Source organism: Pogoniulus pusillus, chromosome 19 (assembly GCF_015220805.1).
Source record: "Pogoniulus pusillus isolate bPogPus1 chromosome 19, bPogPus1.pri, whole genome shotgun sequence".
In the NCBI taxonomy this organism is placed as follows: Eukaryota; Metazoa; Chordata; class Aves; order Piciformes; family Lybiidae; genus Pogoniulus; species Pogoniulus pusillus.
In genome coordinates this window covers 7,563,985-7,568,759 of record NC_087282.1, presented here as the reverse complement: position 1 = coordinate 7,568,759, position 4,775 = coordinate 7,563,985, and the positions used below count along the sequence as shown (strand labels likewise).

At 48.9% G+C, this 4,775-nt stretch overlaps 1 long non-coding RNA gene across 1 annotated transcript; it reads left to right on the top strand.

The window, feature by feature from the left end:
• The first annotated feature begins 842 nt into the window (after positions 1-842).
• Positions 843-4,283, top strand: LOC135183858 (uncharacterized). Its single transcript, XR_010305738.1, has 2 exons — positions 843-995; positions 3,900-4,283. It is a non-coding gene; the product is annotated as an uncharacterized LOC135183858 (long non-coding RNA).
• The last annotated feature ends 492 nt before the right edge of the window (positions 4,284-4,775 follow it).

Below are 4,775 nucleotides of genomic sequence, written 5' to 3'. Positions count from 1 at the left end.
ATATCCTTAAAAACCATCAGCACTTCCTTCAAAATAAACAAACAAGCCTCAGATTGTAGACCTCAATGTTCCCTCACAGCTATGGGTTTAATACACCCTTGTGGGGTTTGGGGTTATTTTTTTGAAGTGCCAGAAATATCCAGAGTAGGTTCTGCACAGTCAGACAATAAAGATGTCTTAGAGCAGCAGCTCTGGATGAACTCTCTGAATGAGCAAATGCTGCACTTGGCTCTTCATGTGTTAAGAATCACTGTCAAATGTAACTGGAGACACTGGCTTGTGAGTAGCTGCAATGGCTTTGAAGATTGGCCTTGGGGAATATCTGTACTAAGTGAGTGAAGCTGAGGTAAAATGTGGGTGTCAGAATGAAATTCAGAAGGGACACTCAAGAGTTTAAGCTGTTCAGAGAACAGTCCACACTTGTGGCCAAGCTGCCCTCAAAAGAGGCAGCTACTCTGTATAGGATTTGAGACTTGGCTCTTGCATATGAATCACAGAATCATAGAACTGTTTTGGCTGGAAAGACCTTTAAGGTCGCCGAGTCCAACCACTGACCTAAGACAACCGTGGCCATTAAATCATGTCCCCAAGCGCCATATCTATGTGCTTTGTGAACATCCAGGCATGGTGACTTCATCACCTCCCTGGGCAGCCTCTTCCAGTGCTTGGCCACTCTCTTTTCCACATATTTCCTAACATCCAAACCTCCCCTGCTGCAACTTGAGACTATTTCCTCTTCACACGTTAGTAGTGTGAATCCTACTGTTGGTGTGATGGTTACAGCTGGAGGAAAGCTCAGTAAAATAGATTTTGCAGTTGTTGTGCTGCTTTCCAAAGGTCCCCCACACTTTATCTGCAGTGAGGATTGCTTTGCATTTGTTAAAGTTGGATTCAATCAAGTTTCATCAATCAACAGGTTGCTGATAAATACAGCACAGCATTGCCATGAGGTGGTGAGCTGGCAAGAACTGTCTGATGCCAACTGTAAAACCCTGGTGAGTTGTAGCCCACACACAGGTCCTCTGATTATGCCAAGCTTTTGCTGTACCTCTGCCAGAGGGCTGGTTTCCTGCCAGGCAGGGGTTCCTGTGATAACTAAATTTAATCCTCTCCAAGATCATAGAATCATAGAATGGTTTGGGTTGGAAGGGACATCAAAAATCATCCAGTTCCAAGCCCCTACCATAGGCGAGGACACCTCACACTAAAACAGGCTGCCCAAGGCCTCATCCAACCTGGCCTTGAACACCTCCAGGGAAGGAGCAGCCACAACCTGCCTGGGCAACCTGTGCCAGTGTCTCACCAACCTCACTGCAAAGAACCCTTTCCTAATATCTACCTTGAATCTCCCCTCTGACAGTTCAAACCCAATCCCCCTTGTCCTGTCATTACCAGACCTTGCCAATAGTCCCTCCCCAGCCTTCCTGTAACTCCCTTCTCCTTGAAGCCTTCTCTTCTCCAGGCTGCAGAGCCCCAACTCTCTCAGCCTGTCCTCAGAGCAGAGCTGCTGCAGCCCTCTCAGCATCTTGGTGGCCTCCTCTGGACTGGCTCCAGCAGTTCCATGTCCTTGTGTTGGGGGCTCCAGAAGTGCACCCAGGGCTGCAGGTGGGGTCTGAGGAGAGCAGAGCCAAGGGGCAGAATCCCCTCCCTTGCCCTGCTGCCCACACTGCTCTTGCTGCAGCCCATCACAGCATTGCTGTCTGGGCTGCACTCACACTGCAGGCTCTTGTTGAGCTTCTCATCAGCCCAGACCCCCAGGTCCTGTTCCTCAGGGCTGCTCTCAGCCATTCCCCACCCAGCCTGGAGCTGTGTTTGGGATTGCACTGGGGTAACCCACACCACAGCTTGACAGAAATACAGGAAAACAAAAAATATCCCAAACACCATTTTGGACACCACTCAGATGTTTCTGTGCTGCTGGCCAGGCAGTTAGCAGCAACCCCCAAAGTCTGTGCAGTAGGTGCTAGGGTAACTTGCTGGAAAGTCCACAACTTGGGTTCAGAAAACCATGAATGTTGCCATGAGGCAAAGTGGCAGAGCACAGTGCTTTGCTCCCAGCTTTTCTGCCGGCTGTTTACACATCATTCACACAGACAATGTGGCTGGAGTGTAAAGTAATTGAGAGCCAGGGAGGGTGATTTGTAGCAGCTAAGCCTGAAGCCAGCAGCCTCTGCCACAAAGTCTGGCAACGAGTCACAGAATCACAGAATGAACCAGGCTGGAAAAGACCTCTAGGATCATGGAGTCCAACCTATCACCTAACCCTTCTAATTAACTAACACATGGCAGTCGGGTGCTCAGAGAGCTGCAGCAGCTCTGCTGTGAGCACAGACTTGAAGAGTTGGGGCTGTTGAGGCTGGAGCAGAGGAGGCTCCCAGGTGACCTTCTTGTGGCCTTCCAGGATCTGAAGGGGGCCTACAAAAAAGCAGGGGAGGGACTTTTTAGGCTGTCAGGGAGTGCCTGGACTGGGGGGAATGGAGCAAAGCTGGAGGTGGGGAGAGTCAGCCTGGCCATGAGGAGGAAGTTGTTGAGCATGAGAGTGGTGAGAGCCTGGAATGGGTTGCTCAGGGAGGTGGTTGAGGCCCCATGGCTGGAGGTGTTTAAGGCCAGGCTGGCTGAGGCTGTGTGCAGCCTGCTCTAGGGTAGGATGTCCCTGGGCATGGCAGGGGGCTTGGAACTGGCTGCTCCTTGTGGTCCCTTCCAACTCTGACTGATTCTATGATTCTATGACTAAGTGCATCCTGTCAGTTTGTTGTGGGGGAGGTAGTGGCGTGTGGAGCACCGGTAGTGAGCTCCCTAATTCAAGAGAGACCCTGAGCTACTGGAGAGAGTCCAACAGAGGGTTATGAGTGTGATTAAGGGATTTGAACATCTCTTTATGAAGAAAGAGTGAGAGACCTGGAGGTGCTCAGCTTGGAGAAGAGAAGGCTGAGAGGGGATCTTACTCATGTCTATAAATATCTGGTTAGTGGGTGTCAGGATGATGGTGCCAGGTTCTTTTGGTGGTGCCAGGTGATAGGACAAAGGGCAATGGACACAGAGTGGAACACAGAAGATTCCAACTCACCAGAAGTTGAGTGCAGGCAAGCAGCAACAGAAGAAGGGGACACAGTCTCAAGTTGTGCCAGGGCAGGTGTAGGTTGGATGTTATAGAAGGAAGTTGTTGTCAGAGAGAGTGATTGGCATTGGAATGGGCTGCCCAGGGAGGTGGTGGAGTGGCCATGGCTGGAGGTGTTGAAGCCAAGCCTGGCTGGGGCACTTAGTGCCATGGTCTGGTTGGTTGGGCAGGGCTGGGTGCTAGGTTGGGCTGGATGAGATTGGAGCTCTCTTCCAACCTGCTTGATTCTATGATCAGAATCTCTGCAAGTGGACACTGCCCTACTTCCCTGGACTGAACCTGAACAGGAATTCTCATAAATACCCCTGTGAATATGAAAACAAATAAACAATAAGAAGATGTTAATCAGATGAGATGCAGCCCTGGACCTTTCAGCTCAAAATAGCAAGCCTTACCTTCAGCTCTGTGAAAATCAACTCTGATAGTGCCATCTTTGTGTGCCAGTATCTCACCTTGTTTTTTTTTTCCCCCCTGTAGGCTAATTCGGTGACATCCTCTACCCATCAGAACAGCTGGGAATAAAGCCACAGAAAGCATTTAAACGAGCCATGAAATCCCTCACATCCATTACTCCAAAGGGGGGTTATTAAAGTCGGGTTGTAAACTTTTAAGTTTCTCCTTCCAGAACTGATGGGAGTAGCTATAACACTGTGAAACAGCTGCACCAGGACCCCCAAGGACTGAAATCAGCAAATGATAAGTGAGAAGAGTGCAGGGGAGGGGACATTAGGCTGTGGTCACCACCACGGTTGGGCAAGAGATGAGTTTCTGTTTGTTTTAGCTTCAGGTCGAACCTGCTTCTAACTCATCAAGAGAGAGGCACCAGCGCAGATGTGGCTGTGGCTTTGGGAGGCAGAGGATAAGCAAGAAGATTGGCAGCAAGGATGCCCTTGGCCACAAACAGTTTTGCTTGAGAAAAGGAAAAATGAATATTGAGCTGTAGAGAGCTCAGCTCCGTGCAGAGCAGCCTGGAGAAAAGGAGCCTCAAACACAGGACAAGGACAAAGGCCAAAGAAAGCCACTTCAGCCTCGGAACTGGCTGCTTCTGCTTAAAATAGCCCAAACAGTTCAGCAGTCTCTGCTTCTGCCTCCACTTACCCACTTTTAGACTTGACTGTAGGACAGCTGGAACAAAAGTAAATAAAATAAGTTTAAATCCTTGCAATTAGTTCTAATTTTTTGTGCCTGTTTTTGCTTCTTTCAATTTGCCTCTTCCCAGTTCCTTTGCCAGTTTGAACGTCCCATTCCCTGTCCCCCTCCCCTAAAATTCAGCCTATACTAACAGGGTAGTTTGGTCCTATAGCTTCTTATAACTTGATTTCCCCCCCCCCCCCCCTTTTTTTTTTTTTTTTTTAAAGCTAGCTATTGTTTAATTACTACTTTGAAGTCAATTTAGCAGGGGAAAAAAAATCCCTAGTTTTAAGGTGGCTTTTTGCATCCCCACCAAGCTATTCAGCAGGGCATTCAGCCAGGATACAAAACTGGGCTGAAGCTTTAGGAGCTGAATGGATCACTCCAGTAGAGATTTAATTTCCATGAAATTCCTCCATGAAAATCCACTCACTCCTCTCAGATCTGACAGACAGGCACAGAGCAGGCACTACCTTTGAACTGGGTGATTTCTAAATGCATCCCACCCCTCTTTGCCCTCCGTGTA